General features: G+C 45.2%; 1 long non-coding RNA gene across 1 annotated transcript in view; it reads right to left on the reverse strand.

Moving 5' to 3' along the window:
- Positions 1-20,077, reverse strand: part of LOC125961292 (uncharacterized) — a 33,609-nt gene that overhangs the window by 377 nt on the left and 13,155 nt on the right. The window contains exon 2 of the long non-coding RNA XR_007471802.1: positions 8,733-10,122. This is a non-coding gene — a long non-coding RNA (uncharacterized LOC125961292). The remainder of the gene's footprint in view (positions 1-8,732; positions 10,123-20,077) is intronic.

Below are 20,077 nucleotides of genomic sequence, written 5' to 3' on the forward strand. Positions count from 1 at the left end.
CCACTTGAGATACGTGCTTGTATCACTTTACATCATTACCATCGTGCTTCACACCAAAAGGCTGCGGCGCTAACTGAAAAAGAGAGAACGCAAACTAATTTCTGGGCAGAAGAACAAATCACAGAGCAAGACCTATAACTGAAGAAGAAATGGAAAATTTCAGAAGGAATCAGGAGAGTTGCTCGCTTGGAAACACTCCAGTGGAGAGTGAATTGGGACTTATTACACACAGCCAGCGGGTCCTCCAGCAGCATTTTCCAGGAACTATCTTTTGTGAAGGACCTAGCCCTCAACGTAGCTGTGCCCACTCACACATTCTGATGAGTTTATGCTCACTCGGAAACTATGAGCCCAAAACCGTTTGCCAAAGGGACTGCAACAGAAGAGCCACGTCACAACTTCCCCCCTCCCTGCTCCACCTGTCCTTGGGGAAACAAATGAAAAGCCTCCTTTCAAAACGCACACCTCAGGAAAACAGCCTTCGTTTCATTTGTTTCCAGGCTGCGCAAAATCAACACTGACTGGCTTTGATCCCAAACAGGGCCAACTGCGGACGCCGAGATTTTGCAGCCTCCGGCGCCCTCCCCCCAGCACATTCAACTTCAATTACGTGGGAACAGGCCCAGGCTGGGGGCTGCCGCCAGATTCTCCTGGCCCGGTTGAGGAGGCCCCGTGCTGTGGCCCAGAATCTTTCCTAAAAGTCTATACAGGACCTCTTGGTTGCTGCCAATGCTGCACTTTCTCTTTGGCGAGATTCCTGGCTCTGCTTGGCCACAGTCAGGCTAAAGCTCTCTCCTGTTCCTTTTTTTTCCTGTACCGGGATCTCCTCTCCCTGGGGCCCCACTGCCCCTCACAGTTGTAAATAAGGATGTTCTGCTGCTTTTCAGAACCAGAATAATCCCAGAAAGATGAGCCCCACTAAGCAGCGTCTCTCTTCTCCGTTAGCCTGCAGGAAAGGGCTGCCTTTTTGGTGAACTCTTAAAAACACTTTTCTTTCACCTTCTGAGAGAACATTCTTGTGGGAAGGGAGGTAACTGATGCCAGAGAACCCTGATTGGATTATTGTTTGCTTGTGTGAGCCCAAGTAGACTAGAAAAAACCTAAAAGAACATCCCCTTGAGAGACCTCTTTTCCAGCCCTGGTTACCTCAAGTACACAGTCCAGAGGGGCAGACCCCAGATCTCCGTTTTCTTTGGTAGGACCCAGAGCTGATAGAGTCACCTTGCTCTTGCCAAGAATTAGAAGTGGAAGGAAGTCCTGTCTTTGTTGAGGCGTTTGATTCCAAGGCAAGCTGGCATTTGTTGAATTCCCAACCACGTACCAAACTACAGTTACTGCGTTGAGTGTGCTTTCCTTGTACTCAACACCAGTCTGTAAGGTAGGTAGAGTTATCCCATTTTACAAATCAGGAAACCAAGGCTCAGTGGGGGATACTTCAGCATTGACTTGAGGTCACATAGCTGAAACATGTGAAAAGGGTAGCGCCCCATCTCAGCATTGTCTGACCCCAAAATCTGGTCTCCTCACCACTCCGCTCCCCTAACATTGGAACTTGGGAACAAAGGACACAGCCCCCAGTTCCTGTTTTGTGATCGCTTTGGGAAAAGAGCAGAGTACTGAGTTGAGATTACTTTTGTGTGAGGACAGCAGTTCTGCACGCCCACCCCCTGCAAGCCTTCCCCTCTCCTCATGGAACTTTCTGACTTCTCCCTGGCTCTCTCCCACTTTAGCGGGGCCTGAGCCAGAGCTAATAAAGAAGGACGAAGAAAACAATGCCACTGCTTCCCCTGCTACACCTGAGGGCTGGCTCTGGGAAATTGCCTGTCACGGCCCTTCACCCTGGGGGACTCGGGGTCCAGGCCACACCAAGTAAGTAAGCTGACATCTCAGTTCTTTTATATGGAGCTTCATGGGAGCCGAGGTGCTTCCCCAGCTGGAAAAGTTGCTTCTGGAACAAAACTATCTAGACCCTAAAGAGTCCTTTCTTTGAGCGTGTAGACTCAGTAACTGCCCCCAAAGGCACAGTCAAACAGGCATAAACAGGCTAACTGGAAACTTTAGATTCTGGAGGGATCAGCTTAATTTGTGGCTTCAATTTATTACAGAATAAATAGGGGAAAGAGAAAGCCTAGAACAAGATTTTTATAAACTACTGAGGGATATTATAAAGCAGTGTTAATTTGGCAGGTATAGACTGGTATATGTGTCTGTGCACAAATATTTCCAAGAGTTTTTTCTGTTTTGTTTTAATTGAAGTATAGTTGATTTACAATGTTGTGTTAATTTCTGGTGTACAGCAAAGTGATTCAGTTATACACATATATACATTTTTAAAATATTCTTTTCCATTATGTTTTTTTTAATAAATTTATTTATTTTATTTATTTATTTTTGGCTGTGTTGGGTCTTCATTGCTGCGTGAGGGCTTTCTCTTGTTGTGGCGAGCGGGGGCTACTCTTCATTGTGATGCGCGGGCTTCTTATTGTGGTGGCTTCTCGTTGCAGAGCACGGGCTCTAGGCATGTGGGTTTCGGTAGTTGCAGCACGTGGGCTCAGTAGTTGTGGCTCGCAGGCTCTAGAGTACAGGCTCAGTAGTTGTGGTGCGTGGGCTTAGTTGCTCCACAGCATGTGGGATCTTCCTGGACCAGGGATTGAACCCATGTCCCCTGCATTGGCAGGCAGATTCTTAACCACTGCGTCACCAAGCGAGTCCCTCCATTATGGTTTATCGCAGGATATTGAATATAGTTCCATGTGCTATACAATAGGACCTTGTTTATCCATTCTATATTCTTATATTCTATAAGAGCTTTTTCTTTATTTCTTCTTTTATCACAAGTCAAACTTAGTTTGTTTATTTATTTATTTATTTATTTATTTATTTATTTATTTATTTTGGCTGTACCGGGTCTTAGTTGTGGCACGTGGGATCTTTGTTGCGGGTTGCAGGATCTTTAGTTGTGGCACATGGGCTCCTTAGTTGCGGCATGTGAACTCTTAGTTGCAGCATGTATGTGGGATCCAGTTCCCTGACCAGGGATCAAACCCGGGCCCCCTGCATTGGGAGTGCAGAGTCTTACCCACTGGACCACCAGGGAAGTCCCCAAACTTAATTTATGATAGAGATTCAATACCAATTTTTGTTATGTAACTCACATCTCCACTTATTTCTACTTATCCTATTTACAATTATATATTCTAACTGCTGTACAACAATAGTAGGAGCTTTCTCTTCTAAAACACATGAGTAGGGGACTTCCCTTCCCGCAACTACTGAAGCTCGTGTGCCTAGAGCCCGTGCTCCGCAACAAGAGAAGCCACCGCAATAAGAAGCCTGCGCACTGCAACGAAAAGTAGCCTTGTTCACCGCAACTAGAGAGAGCCCACGCGCAGCAATGAAGACCCAATGCAGCCAAAAATAAATAAAATAAAAAAATTTATTAAAATACATGAGTATATTGTTTGTATGTTTATTTTTTATTGAGATGTAATTAACATATAACAGAATGCAGCCTTTAAGCATTCAGTTGGATGAGTTTTGACAATTGTATACATTTGTGTAACTGCCACCCAAATCAACATGTAGAACATTTCCATCTACCCCCAAATAGGATGTTTTACTTTTAAAGCAGAAAAATAGAAAGGAAAATTAAAAGTACCCTTATCTCAACATTGTTTCTTCCAAGATTTTCTATACATATTCTTTTTTTATGGTTTATTTGCTCTTTCAGTTCTTTTGTTCTTTCAGTAATTAGAGGGCCTACTAAGTGCCCGATACTGTCTAGGTTCTGAGGATATGACGGTGAATACAATAGTCCCAGGCATTGCCACCCTAAAAACAAACAAAGTTGGGCAAAGTTTCAGATAACAGTAAGTGCTAGGATGGGAGTTCCCTGGTGGTCTAGTGGTTTGGACTCCACGCTTTCACTGCGAAGGGCCCGGGTTCAATCCCTGGTTGGGGAACTAAGATCCCACAAGCTGTGCAGAGTGGCCAAAACAAAACAAAACAGTAAGTGCTAGGATAAAAAATGAAAGCGTATAAGGAGATAGGAGGGAAGGGCCGTTTTAGGTTGGATCACTGGAGAATGCCTCATGATTTACTGTGTGCCAAAAATGCTTGATTCAGACCTCTGGCCTCCAGAGCCATGCGAGAATCAACTTCTGTTGTTTCAAGCCCCTCAGTCTGTGATACTTCATGAAACTAACCCCCTGCTCTGTGCTTCTGTTTCCTCCAGCAGCTACACCTTCCCCCAGCCAGCCCCTATGTGTGCAGTCAACAGACTTTAACTGCCGCCTCCTCAGGAAGGCCCTCCCTGGTCTCCTGGGCTGGCCTGGCAGCCCCAGGCCTTAATTTCTCCCTCACATCAGCAATCAGGCCTCCTCCTCAGTCACACCAGCCCCCCGAAGTAGGGGATTCTCAGGGCTCAATCCTGGCCTTCCTATTCTTTCTCCTCTCTCTCTAGGTGAGCTCACCAACTCCTGTGATGTGAAAGACTACCTTGACGCAGTCAAATCCCCAAATTTCTACCTCCAGCCTAGACCCTGCTCTGAGCTCAGAACTCACAGATCCACCTGCTTGCTTTATATCTCTGTTGGGATGTTGCATCCGTTATCTCAAACTTCACGTGTTTGAAAGGAATTCATTCTCCTCCACAAATCTCCCCCCGACTCCCACATCTGGTCTTTGACTCAGAATAAGAACCATCCCCGGGACTTCCCTGGCGGTCCAGTGGTTAGGACTCCACACTGTCTGCCAAGGGCCTGGGTTTGATCCCTGATCCGGAACAAAGATCCCGCAAGCCATGAGGCGTGGCCCAAACAAGCAAACAAAAAACCATCTTCATCCATCCAGGCGTCGCCATGATTCCTCCCTTGTCTTTCCCCCTCACTAACCGTCCAGATGGACCTGGCCCTCAGATGTCTCTTCTTTTTTTTTTTGGTTGTGCCGCACAGCCTATGGGATCCCAGTTCCCCGACCAGGGATCGAACTCGGACCCTCGGCAATGAAAGCACGGAGTCCTAACCACTGGACCACCAGGGAAGTCCCTATGGAACCTCTTCTGTCTTCTCCACCCCTGTGGCCACCACCTGATCCAAGCCACCATCCTCTCTCACTGGGATAATTGCAGTGGCTTCCTTTCTGGTCTTTCCGCTGTTATTTTGCTCCCTTCCAAATCATTCTCTACACAGCATCACTTCTCTGCTTATGACAGTTTGAAAACCAATCCATGGTTTTCCTGGATCTTAGAGTAAAATCCAAAGTCTTACCCGAGCCTGAAAGGCCTTGTGTGATCTGGCCCTGACCTGCCTTTCCCATCTCACCTTCTACCACATTCCCTCTCCTTTCTGTCGTCCCAGCTACTGTGAGATGTACATGGTGTATTGCTTTGCTGGGGCCACAGCAACAAAGTGCCACAAAATGAATGGCTTAGACAACAGAAATGTATTGGCTCACAGTCTGGAAGCAAAAGTCTGAGATCAAGGTGTCTACAGGGTCGGTTCCTTCTGCAGGCTGTGAGGGAAGGCTCGGTTCCAGGATTCCCTCCTATCTTGGTGTTGCTGCCAGGCTTGGGCGTTCATGGCTGATAGAAGCATCATCCTGCTCTTGCCCTACCCCCATCTTCTGGGTGCTTCTCTGTTTGCAAATTTCCCTTTTTAAGGACACTAGTCATGGGACTTTCCTGGTGGCGCAGTGGTTAAGAATCCCCCTACCAATGCAGGGGACATGGGTTCGATCCCTGGTCCAGGAAGATCCCACATGTCGTGGAGCAACTAAGCACGTGCGCCACAACTACTGAAGCCTGCACACCTAGAGCCCGTGCTCCTCAATAAGAGAAACGACTGCAAGGAGAAGCCCGCACACCGCAATGAAGAGTAGCCCCCACTCACTGCAAGTAGAGAAAGCCCGCGTGCAGCAACAAAGACCCAATGCAGCCGAGGAAAAAAAAAGACACTAGTCATAAATCGGTTTAGGATCCACCCTAATGAGCTGATTTTAACTTGACCACCTCAGGCTTCCCTGGTGGCACAGTGGTTAAGAATCCGCCTGCCAATGCAGGGGACATGGGTTCAAACCCTGGTTCAGGAAGATCCCACATGCTGCAGAGCAACTAAGCCCGTGCGCCACAACTACTGAGCCTGCGCTCCAGAGCCCACGAGCCACAACTCCTGAAGCCCGCGTGCCTAGAGCACGTGCTCCGCAACAAGAGAAGCCACCGCAATGAGAAGCCCGCGCACTGCAATGAAGAGTAGCCCTCATTCACCACAACTAGAGAAGGCCTGTGCGCAGCAACAAAGACCCAATGCAGCCAATAAATAAAATAATTAATTAATTAATTTTTTAAAAAAACCTTTAAAAAAATAATAACTTGATCACCTCTATAGAAACCTTATGTCAAACCAGGCTACATTTTGAGGTACTGGGGGTTAGAATTTCAACATATGAGTTTGAAAGGGACACACTTCAACCCATATCGCGTGGTTTTGACTTGCCCAGCATTTTCCCACCTCTGCATGTGCTGTTCTCCCTGTGCAGAAGGCCCTCCCCACACCTTTGAAGGACTGGGGCCATCACTTCCTGTCCCCCTCCTCGGAGAGGCCATCCCCGACCCTTGCCTCCCGCTGGATAACGAGTGCTCCCGAGCTACCCTGGGCCCAGCCATTTGCTTTATTCTTTGTCTCAACTCTGTTTCCTTCATAACATGTAAGACAACCTGCCATAGTTTTATTTCTCTGTCTGTATATACATTTTTCCTGTCTCTTTCCAGTGACTGGAAACTCCCTGAAGCCAGGCTTCATGCTCTCTCCTCACTATGTCCCTAGTTTTCTGGAGAAAATGACTGAATAAAAGTAAACTTTACCTCATCACACCACAGAGCTAGAATCAGAACCCAGATCTCTCACCTCCAAATTTCCATGGCTTCCCACATTCCCTGCCTAAGAAAGTCCCTTTCCAATTGAGCATTACTATGAAGTGAGCCTCCAAAGAAGCTGTTTTGCATAATCGTTACAAATAAGTTATTAAGCATCTGTGCTACCTGGGTTCAAATCCCAGCTTCTCCCCTTACCAGCTGTGTGGTAAGGAATTGGTTCAATTCCTTACCCTCTCTGTGCTTCACTTCCATCTCTGTAAAAGGCAGGTAATAATACACACCTGTTAGGGCCAGTATGACGATTGAGTTAAAGTCTGTAAAGTCCCTAGCGTGAGTTCAGTAAATGTCAGAAGAAACAGGAGATCTCTTGAGTCAATATTAACATTCAGGAAATAATATTATCTCCTTGAATATTCAGCTAGTGCTCTCTAAGTGCAAGGTGCTCTGGGGGACACAGACGAGCAGCACGGGGTCCCTGCCTTCAAGGAGCTCACTGTGGATAAGCAGAGATCTGGCAAGTAGGCCACCGAGCCTGAACAGGCGGTGTGGTGCAGAGCTTATGTGCATGGGCCTGGAGTTAGCCTGTCTGGGTTCAAGTCCTAGCTCGGCTACTGTGTAGCTGTGTGATCTAGGGGAAGTTACTTGACATCTCTGAACAGTGATTTCATCCCCTGCAAAATGGATAATAGTGTCTGCCCCTTACATGACTTTTGGGAGGATTAAAGGAAGTAGGTCTTAGCTCAGTGGGCACTTTTTTTTTTTCTTTTTTAGCTGCGTTGGGTCTTCGTTGCTGCGCGCGAGCTTTCTCTAGTTGCGGTGAGCGGGGGCTACTCTTCGTTTCAGTGCACGGGCTTCTCATTGCGGTGGCTTCTCTTGTTGCAGAGCACGGGCCCTAGAGCATGTGGGCTTCACTAGTTGCAGTGCGTGGGCTCAGTAGTTGTGGCTCATGGGCTGTAGAGTACAGGCTCAGTAGTTGTGGCGCACAGGCTTAGTTGCTCCTCGGCATGTGGGATCTTCCTGGACCAGGGATCGAACCCGTGTTCCCTGCATTGGCAGGCAGATTCTTAACCACTGCACCACCAGGGAAGTTCTCAGTGGGCACTTTCTGTGGTCTCTGTGTTAGAGCTTTCCCCACCCCTATTCTCCTGCAGGCTGTGTTAGGGGCCCCTATCCTGCTCCCTGGTGGCCGGGCTAGACAGCATGCATTTTGCAGGTGGGGACCATTTTCCTTCATCTGCACAAGGCCTGGCCCAGAGAAGCCCCTCAACACAGGACTGTTGGGAGCAATAAATGAAGGAGTGAATGAACAAAGGCCAGGCAGAGTAAACCCAAGGAGACTTTGCACAGCTGAAGGCAGGCAGCGGGCATGTTCACCCATATGATGCTGGCACCTAGCTCCTCCCCAGGAAGGTACAGTGCTTTAAGAATCCGGGACGGGCAATGAGAAGAAGGCACAAAAATGCCGTGGGATTCAGAAGAGGGCAGGATGACTGTGACTGGGCATGCCAGGAAAGTCTCTAGGGACAAGGCTGCAGTTGAGATGGACCTTGGAAGGACAGAACCGGCTGGCCCGCCATGTGCCCTCTGTCTTTGGAGCCCTAAGGCAAGTGTGCAAAGTATTGCCTCGAGCAAATTCTGCCTGAGTTAGAGGATAGTGAGGATGCCTCCAGCTGCAAGTAATAGAATCCCAACTCAAAATGACTCATACAATAAGGGGATTGATTATTTCACAAAACAAGAATGGAGTTAGGTCAAGTTCCGGATTGGTTAAATGAGCAGCTCAACAACCTCACCAAAGACCTGGTACAGAAGCCCTCCCAGAGACTTTCCCCCACATTCCATGAGGGTGATCATAACTCACCTCCCAAGACTGGGGATGGGACTCACCAGCCCAGAAACTCAGAGAGGGTGAATATCTGGACAGCTGTGCTGCTCTCTCAGCAAAGAGGTGAATCATGATTGGTCATAGTTGATCATGTCAATCCTATTCCCCTGTGCAAGAGATCGGTCAGAGATGGTCAGGTGACTTTATTTTGTCCAATGAGATGGAGAAGGAAGTCTGCTGGGGATTTCTGGAAAAGGTTTTAACCCCTGAAATGAAAAACACGAAAATGAGAAAGCTGTTTTTGCTCCTGGCCCCTTCCTTCCTTCTTTCCTTCCTTCCTTCTCAGAATGCCTCTAGGCATTGTGAGGATATGATGCTTGGTGTCACAGCAGCTACTTTGTGATCCAGAGGGACAATGCTGCTGACAATGCTAAGGATGGCAGAGAAGAAAGAGAAAAAGAACTTGGGCCCCTGGCATGCAGGGAGAGCCAAGCTTGGAATTACTTATCTCCAGACAACTAATATATGCAATAAATAAACCTTTATCATTTAAGTCCCATCAGTAGAGTGTTCTATTACTTACACCCTAAAGCATTTCTATGTTTTTTTTCTTTCTTTTTCTTTTTTTGATGTGGACCATTTTTAAAGTCTTTATTGAATTTGTTATAATATTGCTTCTGTTTTATGTTTTGGTTTATTTGGCCACGAGACATGTGGGATCTTAGCTCTCTGACCAGGGATTGAACCCGCACCCCCTGCATTGGAAGGCAAAGTCCCAACCACTGGACCGCCAGGGAAGTCCTAAAGCATTTCTCATTGATAGGGTCTCCAACTCTCTATCTAACCTTACTGCTCTCTACATACCACACATTCCTTCTTTGCTGGTAACAAATACATTTGGGGCTGCTGGTGACCATCTTTTCTCCTATGTGGGAAGAGACTACCCGAGAATAAAATCAATGCAGAAAAATGCAGAGGAGAGAGATAGAAAGGGGCCAATCCCTCATGTCATTGTCTGAGCTTCTGGATCCAGCTATGCCTGAAGTCAGACCTACTCCTGGACTTTGCAGTTACATAAGCCAATACATTCCATTCCCTTATTTATTTATTCTCGTAATCCAGGTTCTCTTGATTTTCTGTTACTGAAAGAGTCTTGATTAATATACTGTGCCCCAAAGTGCCACTTCAGGGCCTTCCCTCACATCACAGATCATCATAAAGTATTTGTATAGGAGATGAACTCACTACTTTCCCTCCTCATTCCTGCTTCCCAGACTTTTGAATGCTAACTCTATCAGTGTCATCAGTATCACTCCCTCAAGAGAAGGGCAGGAGAGGTGAAAGGAGGAGACGCCTGGCACTTCAGGGCAGTGGGAAGGCACCGTTGCTGGGTTTCCATAGCGTGCAGAGCGTTACACCATGAATCCTTACAAAGGTAAAAGCTGTATTAGTCAAGATTCATTCAGGTACAGGTGTCAGAAATTCAACCCCAACCGATAGAAGCAGAAAAGAGAATTGCTTAGCTCTTACCAAGGCCAACTTCAGGGGTGGAGCTGGCCTTCAGGACTGTTGTCCCACATCTACCATCTTACTCACTGCCCAGAGCTCTCTGACTGCTGGAGAGCTTCCTCCAGGTGGAGGGGGATGGGAGCCGCAGGGCCCTAGAGAGCCCCAGGCGCTGCTCACACGAGCTGGGGGGCTCCTTCTCTCTCCAGCCTCTGTGGAATATCCCTGGACTTCATTCTCTTTAGCCCGGTCTGGGCTACACACCCCTATCTGGGATGATCACTCTGGCTCTGACTCGCCAGACCTATGCCATGTCCCAGAGCACTGTGGCCTATAGGGCCGCGTAACCACCTTGTGTGGGGAAGGGGAGTCCCCAGCGGAAGGATGGACAGGAGCTGTTATGCAAACAAGGGGGTCAGGAATGTCCACCGGGCAAGGTGATACAGCTGACATCCACCGTAAAGCCATCCCTCTACAAACTGGAACTTAAGAAATCTTAATGCATTTCACTAACAGTTGTTGGATTCAGCAAATATTTTTTTGCACTCTATTAAATGCCACGAGCTATGTGTTGGGAGCCTGGGGCAATAAAGATGATCAAACAAAAAAGCCCCTACTCTAAAGACTTCAAGTGATCAGATCAAGTAATCAAACAAGTGATCAGATAATGTAAACCAGCTACTGTGATTCAGTGTCATAAAATGCTAGGCTCTGGGAACAGGAGAAAGGGTGTGCTTCATTCTACCTGATTTGGGGGTTAAGGGAAGCTACGAAAGAGAAGTGCAATTTGAGCTAAGCCTTGAGGAAGTGCCTCGTGGATCCTGAGAGTGGCAGGGGATGTCCAGCTGCCTAGAGCAGCGGTGTCACCTGTTTGAGTGACATGTAGGGTGATGGGCCCTCAAAGATGTCCACGGCCTAACCCTCTGAACCTGTGTGAATTACCTTATTTGCTAGGTACTGTTATCAACTCCATTTTATAGATGAGGAAACTGAGACAGAAAGAAAAGTGAGGACTTCCCTGGTGGTCCAGTGGTTAAGACTCCAAGCTTCCAATGCAGGAGGCCCGGGTTTGATCCCTGGTCGGGGAACTAAGATCCCACATGCCGCATGGTGTGACCAAAAAAAAAAAGAAAAGAAAAAGAAAAGTGAGATAACTTGCCCATGATCGCCCAGCTAGCAAAGAGTAGAACTGGCGTTCAACCCAGGCAACCTAGACTTGGGAGTGAAGTGATGCTGGCCAGCAGGAAGGGTAATGCCTGTGCTCTTGGACATGCAGGTCTGAAGGTTCTGCAGGACTTCTAGGTGGACATGAATAGCAGGCAACTGATGGGATGGGTCCAGAGCTCAGAGCAGGAAAGATTGGGGGATTCATCATTGTACATGTGTGGCCAAGGCTATAGGTGTAAGAAAGAACGCCTGGAAGAGAGTATAGATGTAAGACGACATGAAGGCTTAAGACAGAGCCTGGAGAACAATGGCAGTTGGGCAGGAGTGAAAGAAACAGAAAAAGAGCATCCTGAGAGGTCAGAGGAGGGCCAGTTGGGAAGATGTCCAGAAACCACTCTTATCAGGGGAACAGGAAATGGTGGTTAGTGGTTTAGCATGTAGACAAGAGGCCAAGCAGGATAGGGACAGAAGGAAGGCCACTGCACTGGGTGTTGGGTCACTGATGGCCACTGCTGGAGCACTTTGAATGGACTGGTGGGGCTGGAAGCCTGGTTATCCAGGACTGAGGAGGGCACAAAAAGTTGGGAAATGGAGCAGCCTGTGTAGACTAGAAGTTTGGCAGCAAAAGGAAGGAGAGCGATCTGTAGAAGCTCAGGGGAGATGCTATTGTTCTGTTGTATTTGTAGGTTGGAGGAGACTTGGACATGTTTACAGGGAGCAGTAAAAGATGTTGTTTTCACTTTCTCGTTCTTCTAAGCACAGTTTTCCTTTGGGAAACTGTCTTTCCCCCAGTCCTTGATCTATAGCCTGCCTCTACTCTGGAAGTAGTCACGTGACTCAGGCCTGGCCAGTTGGGACATTGACTCCCCAGCCACAGTGATAGGTTCATGAAACAACATGGGACAGTTCTGCCCAAAGAGCATTGGCCCCAGGACTTACTAAAAAATATTTATTGACTTATTTGGCTGCACCGTGTCTCAGGTGCAGCACACAGGATCTTCGTTGCCTTGTGCACGATCTTTTAGTTGTGGCATGCGGGCTCTTAGTTGCAGCATGTGGGCTCTAGTTCCATGACGAGGGATCAAACCCGGGTCCCCTGCATTGGGAGCGCCCACTGGACCAACAGGGAAGTCCCGGCCCCAGGACTTTTTTTTTTTTTAATTTAATTTTATTTATTTTTTTATACAGCAGGCTCTTATTAGTTATCTATTTTATACATATTCGTGTATATATGTCAATCCCAATCTCCTAATTCATCCCACCACCACCACTGCCACCCCCGCCGCTTTTCCCCATTGGTGTCCATACATTTGTTCTCTACATGTGTGTCTCTATTTCTGCCCTGCAAACGGGTTCATCTGTACCATTTTTCTAGGTTCCACATATATGCGTTAATATACAATATTTGTTTTTCTCTTTCTGACTTACTTCACTCTGTATGACAGTCTCTAGATCCATCCACGTCTCTACAAATGACCCAATTTCATTCCTTTTTATGGCTGAGTAATATTCCATTGTATATATGTACCACATCTTCTTTATCCATTCGTCTGTCAATGGGCATTTAGGTTGCTTCCATGACCTAGCTATTGTAAATAGTGCTGCAATGAACAATGGGGTGCATGTGTATTTTTGAATTGTGGTTTTCTCTGGGTATATGCCCAGTAGTGGGATTGCCGGGTCATACGGTAATTCTATTTTTAGTTTTTTAAGGAACCTCCATGCTGTTCTCCATAGTGGCTGTATAAATTTACATTCCCACCAACAGTGCAAGAGGGTTCCCTTTTCTCCACACCCTCTCCAGCATTTGTTGTTTGTAGATTTTCTGATGGTGCCCATGCTAACTGGTGTGAGGTGATACCTCACTGTAGTTTTGATTTGCATTTCTCTAATAATTAGTGATGTTGAGCAGCTTTTCATGTGCCTCTTGGCCATCTGTATGTCTTCTTTGGAGAAATGTCTATTTAGGTCTTCTGCCCATTTTTGGATTGGGTTGTTTGTTTTTTTAATATTGAGCTGCATGAGCTGTTTATATATTTTCGAGATTTGTCTGAGGGTTGTCTTTTCGTCTAGTTTGTAGTTTCCTTTGCTTTGCAAAAGCTTTTAAGTTTCATTAGGCCCCACTTGTCTATTTTTGGTTTTATTTCCATTACTCTAGGAGGTGGATCAAAAAAGATCTTGCTGTGATTTATGTCAAAGGGTATTCTTCCTATGTTTTCCCCTAAGAGTTTTATAGTGTCTGGTCTTACATTTAAGGTCTCGAATCCATTTTGAGTTTATTTTTGTGTATGGTGTTAGGGAGTGTTCTAATTTCATTCTTTTACCTGTAGCTGTCCAGTTTTCCCAGCACCACTTATTGAAGAGGCTGTCTTTTCTCCATTGTATGTTCTTGCCTCCTTTATCAAAGATAAGGTGACCATAGGTGTGTGGGTTTATCTCTGGGCTTTCTATCGTGTTCCATTGATCTATATTTCTGTTTTTGTGCCAGTACCATATTGTCTTGATTACTGTAGCTTTGTAGTATAGTCTGAAGTCAGGGAGTCTGATTCCACCAGCTCCGTTTTTTTCCCTCAAGACTGCTTTGGCTATTTGTGGTCTTTTGTGTCTCCATATAAATTTTAAGATTTTTTTGTTCTAGTTCTGTAAAAAATGCCACTGGTAATTTGATAGGGATTGCATTGAATCTGTAGATTGCTTTGGGTAGTACTGTCATTTTCACAATATTGATTCTTCCAATCCAAGAACATGGTATATCTCTCCATCTGTTTGTGTCATCTTTGATTTCTTTCATCAGTGTCTTATAGTTTTCTGACTACAGGTCTTTTACCTCCTTAGGTAGGTTTATTCCTAGGTATTTTATTCTTTTTGTTGCAATGGTGCATGGGATTGTTTCCTTAATTTCTCTTTCTGATGTTTCATTGTTAGTATATAGGAATGCAAGAGATTTCTGTGCATTAATTTTGTATCCTGCAACTTTACCAAATTCATTGATCAGCTCTAGTAGTTTTCTGGTGGCATCTTTAGGATTCTCTATGTATAGTATCATGTCATCTGCAAACAATGACAGTTTTACTTCTTCTTTTCCAATCTGTATTCCTTTTATTTCTTTTTCTTCTCTGATTGCCATTGCTAGGACTTCCAAAACTATGTTGAATAATAGTGGCGAGAGTGGACATCCTTGTCTTGCTCCTGATCTTAGAGGAAATGCTTTCAGTTTTTCACCATTGAGAATGATGTTGGCTGTGGCTTTGTCATATATGGTCTTTATTATGTTGAGGTAGGTTCCCTCTATGCCCAGTTTCTGGAGAGTTTTTATCATAAATCGGTGTTGAATGTTGTCAAAAGATTTTCTGCATCTATTGAGATGATCATATGGTTTTTATTCTTCAATTTGTTAATATGGTGTATCACATTGGTTGATTTGCACATATTGAAGAATCTTTGCATCCCTGGGATAAATCCCACTTGATCGTGGTGTATGATCCTTTTAATGTGTTGTTGGATTATTTGCTTAGTATTTTGTTGAGGAATTTTGCATCTATATTCGTCAGTGATATTGGTCTGTAATTTTCTTTTTTTGTACTATCCTTGTCTGGTTTTGGTATCAGAGTGATGGTGCCGGCCCCAGGACTTTTGCTGGAATCTTGTCTTCTGGGATTGCCAAGCTGGTCAGAATGGAAGCCTGGATCTTTAAGGGGCCATCTTTGCTACCACGGAAGGAGGACCTACCTGGGAATGAAGTCAACAAAGACGATAACAGAGCTGAGAAATGGAGAGGAACTTAAGTCCCAATGACATCGTTTGAGTCCCCAAGTCTAAAACATTCCTCAACCAGTTTGTGCTAGGTTTTTGTGCCACTTAAAACAGAGAGTCCTGGCTTAAATTCGGGAAGAGGGGTATGAGTTGTACTGGATAGGGGTGACACCTGTTCTCAAGCTCACATGTTTGTTGGCCTCATTTCCTCACTGGCTGTCGCAGGCGGCTTTGGCTCCTTGCCATGTGGGTATGTCCACAAGTTGTCTGAGTGCCCTCATGACTCGGCAGCTGGCTTTCCCCTGAGTGAGTTTTCTGAGGAAGAGACAACCCAAGATGGAAGCCACAGTCTTTTTAATAACCTAATCTAGGAAGTAACATACCATCACTTCCATCATATCCAATTTGTTTGAAGCTAGTCACTAAGTCCAGCCCAGTCACAAGAGGAGTAGAATTAAGCTCCACTTCTTAAAGGGAGACATATCGGAGAATCTGTGGGCATATTTTTTAAACCACCATACCACTGGTCAAGCTTTCCCCTAACATATCATTCATGAGATTTGGGTCACATGGTTATACTTGAATCAGTCACTGGTAAGGGGAATAGAGTACTCTAAGATTAGTCACTTCTGGGGCTGGGGACAGCTTCCTGGAAGTGTAGAGCTGTGTGGGGGAAGGGAGATGCCTGAATGAAATCTGGGAGAAAGAAAAGAATAGATGCTGGTGAGGAACCAACAGTGAGTGTTGCAGGCAGTCTGCTGGGAGTGAGTAACTGTGATAGGGAAGATGTTTCAAAGAAAGAGGAGCTAAATTTAATACTTAATTAAGTCCCAGATTCTTTAGTAGTATATATTTACCAGAAGGAGAATAAGATGAATGGAGTTTCCTTTCTGACTTGGAACTCTGTTTTGTCCCCTCTGCCCTAGAAATTTTGTAATTTGTGTTCTCTACGGAGACACACAATCCTTTTTATCACTGGGTCGTTGCAAAAATGCTAACTATTTCATAATGGAAGTCAAGGTTATGCAAATTAAAGGATCTAACATGAAGCAAAGACAGGGTTTTTTTCTTTTAATTGAAGTGAAATTCACATAACATAAAATTAACCATTTTAAAGTGAACAGTTCAGAGGCATTTAGTACATTTACAATGTTGTGCAACTACCACCTCTGTCTAGTTCCAAACCATTTTCATCACCTCAAAAGGAAACCCCGTACCCACTAGCTGTCACTCCCCAACCTCCCCTTCCCCCAGCCCCTGACAACCACCAATCTGCTTTCTGCCTCTATGGATCTGCCTATTCTGTATATTTCCTAGAAATGGAATCATATAATATGTGGCCTCTTTTTTTTTTTTTTTTTTTTGGCCGTGCTGAGTGGCTTGTGGGATCTTAGTTCCCCAAACAGGGATCGAACCCAGGCCCTCAGCAGTTAAAGCTAGGGGTCCTAACCACTGGACCGCAAGGGAATTCCCAATACGTGGCCTCTTGTGTCTCAATTCTTTCACATAGCATACTGTTTTTTTTTTAAAGGAAGGCATTTTATTTATCTATCTATCTATCTATTTATTTATGGCTGTGTTGGGTCTTTGTTGCTGTGCGTGGGCTTTCTCTAATTGTGTTGAGCAGGGGCTACTCTTCGTTGCAGTGCACGGGCTTCTCATTGCGGTGGCTTCTCTTGAATTGTGGCTCAAGGGTTCTAGAGCACAGACTCAGCAGTTGTGGCGCACGGGCTTAGTTGCTCCACAGCATGTGGGATCTTCCTGGACCAGGGCTCGAACTTGTGTCCCCTGTGTTGGCAGGCGGATTCTTAACCACTGAGCCACCAAGGAAGCCCTGCATAATGTTTTTGAGGTTCATTCATGGTGGTATGTTTCAGAACTTCATTCTTTTTTATGATAGAATAATATTCCATGGTATGGAATATTACATTTTGTTTATCCATTAAGCCAGTTATGAACATTTGAGATGTTTCCACATTTTGGTTATTGTGAATAGTGCTGTTATGAACATGCGTGTACATATATTACTTTGAATACCTGCTTTCAATGTTGGGGGTTTATACCTAGGAATGAAATTGTTGGGTCATATGGTACTTCTATGTTTAACTTTTTGAGGAACTGCCTAACTGTCTTCTAAAACATCTCCACCATTTTACATTCCCACCAGCAATGTACAAGGGTCCCAATTTCTCTACATCCTTGCCAACACTTGTTATTTTCCATTGTTTTCAATGTGGCCACCCTAGTGAGTGCAAAGTGACAAGACAGATTTTAGAGGTGCCCATCAATTTCCTAAATATTTATTTCAACAGGGTCAAAATCTTGCATTTGATTTTTCTAAAAAGAAAAAAATATGCAAGGAAAAAAAACTAGGCTTCTACCTTTCATCCATTCCAATAAGGCTTGGATTTTGAACAATTTGAGGTTGGAAATACCCTCAGAAATGCCCTTATGAGGTTAAATTCACTGAGATGTGCTTAAAAACAAAAACCAACAAAAGAAGAACAGTGGAAACCTATACTGACAACTTTGAACCCGGCTCCTAAATAACTATCAGAATAGTGGAAAGAATTGTGATATACTTGTTACAACTGAACAAAGCAGAAAAGAAAAGAAAAAATCCAGAAGCCAACCTGCTACATATATTTGTATTAATTTGACCATGATCAGAAGAATTTAATGGAAATGGACTCAAATATTTATCTAAAGCATATATTTATCTGCCTATCTATATAAATATGGATACATACAAATATAGATGCAGATACAGATATAGCTATATCTGGGTCCATTTCCATTAATCCCTGTGTGTTGTCTGTATTTATACAGATAGATATAGATAAATGAATATATCTTTTTTACCTTGTCAATCATTTTCCTGGTTCTCTAGGAGTGCATTCAAAAAGCACAACCCACAAACACACACACAGAACTTCATTTAAAATCCATTAATTTAAGTATTCATTAACTCAGTAAAATATTTGTTGAGGGGACTTCCCTGGTGGCACAGTGGTTAAGAATCCGCCTGCCAATGCAGGGGACATGGGTTCAATCCCTGGTCCAGGTAGATCCCACATGCCGCAGAGCAGGTAAGCCTGTGCGCCACAACTACTGAGCCTGCGTTCTAGAGCCTGCGACCCACAACTACTGAGTCCACGTGGCACAACTACTGAAGCCCGCGTGCCTAGAGCCTGTGCTCCGCAACAAGAGAAGCCACTGCAATGAGAAGCCCACACACCGCAATGAAGAGTGGCCACCGCTCGCCGCAACTAGAAAAAAACCCGCATGCAGCCATGAAGACCCAACGCAGCCAAAAATAAATAAATAAAATAAATTTATTTTTTAAAAAATTTGTTGAGCATCTATTAAGTGTCAGGCAGTGTTCCAGGCACTACAAGCAGTAAAGTTCCTGCTTTCTAGTGGGAGGCAACAAATGATAAAGAAAAGACCTAATATATATTTAGTAGTGGTAAGTGGTATGAAGAAAAATGTAGCAGGTTAAGCGGGTACAGAGTGATGAGATGGGTGCAATTGTATATAATAGGGTGCTCAGGGAAGACTCTTCCAGTAAGAAGAACCCAAAATGAGGTCAAAGATCTGAATGAAGGGCATGGCCATATGTATACCCGAGGGAAGGACATTTCAGCCAGAGGGAGCGGCGCATGCACAGGCCCTGAGGCGGGGGTGGCCTTGGCAGGTTGGAAGACACTCAAGGAGGCCAGTGTGTCTGGGCTTGGGTGAGCAAGAGGAAGAGTGGAAGGAGTGGAAGATCGAGGAGGTAGTGAATGTTCAGATATTTAAGACCTTGGAAGTCAAGGTGAGGCATGCGGCATTTACTGTGACACGGGAGCCATCTGAAGATTTTTAGCAGGGGAGCCACGCGCCATGGCTTGTGCTTTTAAAGGATTGCTCTGGACATTATTTGGAAAAGTGACTTAATGAGGGTAGGAGTGGAAGCAAGGAAACACGTCAGGAGACCCCAGCAACCATAAGGTTGGGAGATAATGGTGGCTTGGACTAGGGTGTGAGTGATGGAGGTGGGAGAAATGGCAGATCCTGGGCATGTGTGAAGGTGGAGCCAGCAGGATCTGCTGAGGCACTGGGGCTGGGGAGTGAGCAAAAGAGGGGCCAAGGACAGTCCATTGGTGGTGGTGGTGGTGGTGCACCTGAGCGGCTGAAGAGTGGTGGTAGAGCTTCCTGAGGTGGGGGAACCGGGACGTGCAGAGTTGAGCTCTGGAGACATGCTGAGTATGAGAAGTCTGTGAGAAATCTCATTGGGAGATGTCAAGGAAGCAGCCTGGAGTTCATGAGGGGTCGGGGCTGGAAGAAACAACGCGGGAATGTTCGGGGACTTTGTGGTACTTGAGGCCTTAAGTGTGATTGGATGAGAAACCATCTAGGGTGTGTGGAGGGGCTGACCCGAGGGTGTGTCCATGCTGAGAGGTCAGGGAGGTGAGGAGGGACTAGTGAAGGAGCCACCAGTGGGGGAATGGGGAGAACCATGGGAGAGTCAAGGCCAGGGAGCCAGGTGACCGAAGTGTCTCCAGAATGAGGAGTGATCCATAAACTAAAAAAAAAATTTCATCCATGTTGTGGCCTGTGTCAGAATAGCCTTCCTTTTTAAGGCTGAATGTTATTCCATTGCATGGGTAGACCATGTTGTGTCTATCCATTCATCCACTGATGGACATTTGGGTTGTTATTGCTACTTTTTTCACTTAAAAAAAAATCAATACTTGAGCTGTGGGATGGATTACAAAAGGGCACAAGGAAACTTTAGAGGGTGATGAATATGTTCATATCTGGATTGTGGCAATGTTTTATAGATGTATATATGTCAGAGGTCATCAAATGAAACACTTTAAATATATGCAGTCTGTTGTATGTCAGTTATACCTCAATAAAGCTGTAAGAAAAGGCAGTATTTAATTAATTCAAATAGTGCCAAAAGGTAC

Source organism: Orcinus orca, chromosome 15, assembly GCF_937001465.1.
Source record: "Orcinus orca chromosome 15, mOrcOrc1.1, whole genome shotgun sequence".
Classification (NCBI taxonomy): domain Eukaryota; kingdom Metazoa; phylum Chordata; class Mammalia; order Artiodactyla; family Delphinidae; genus Orcinus; species Orcinus orca.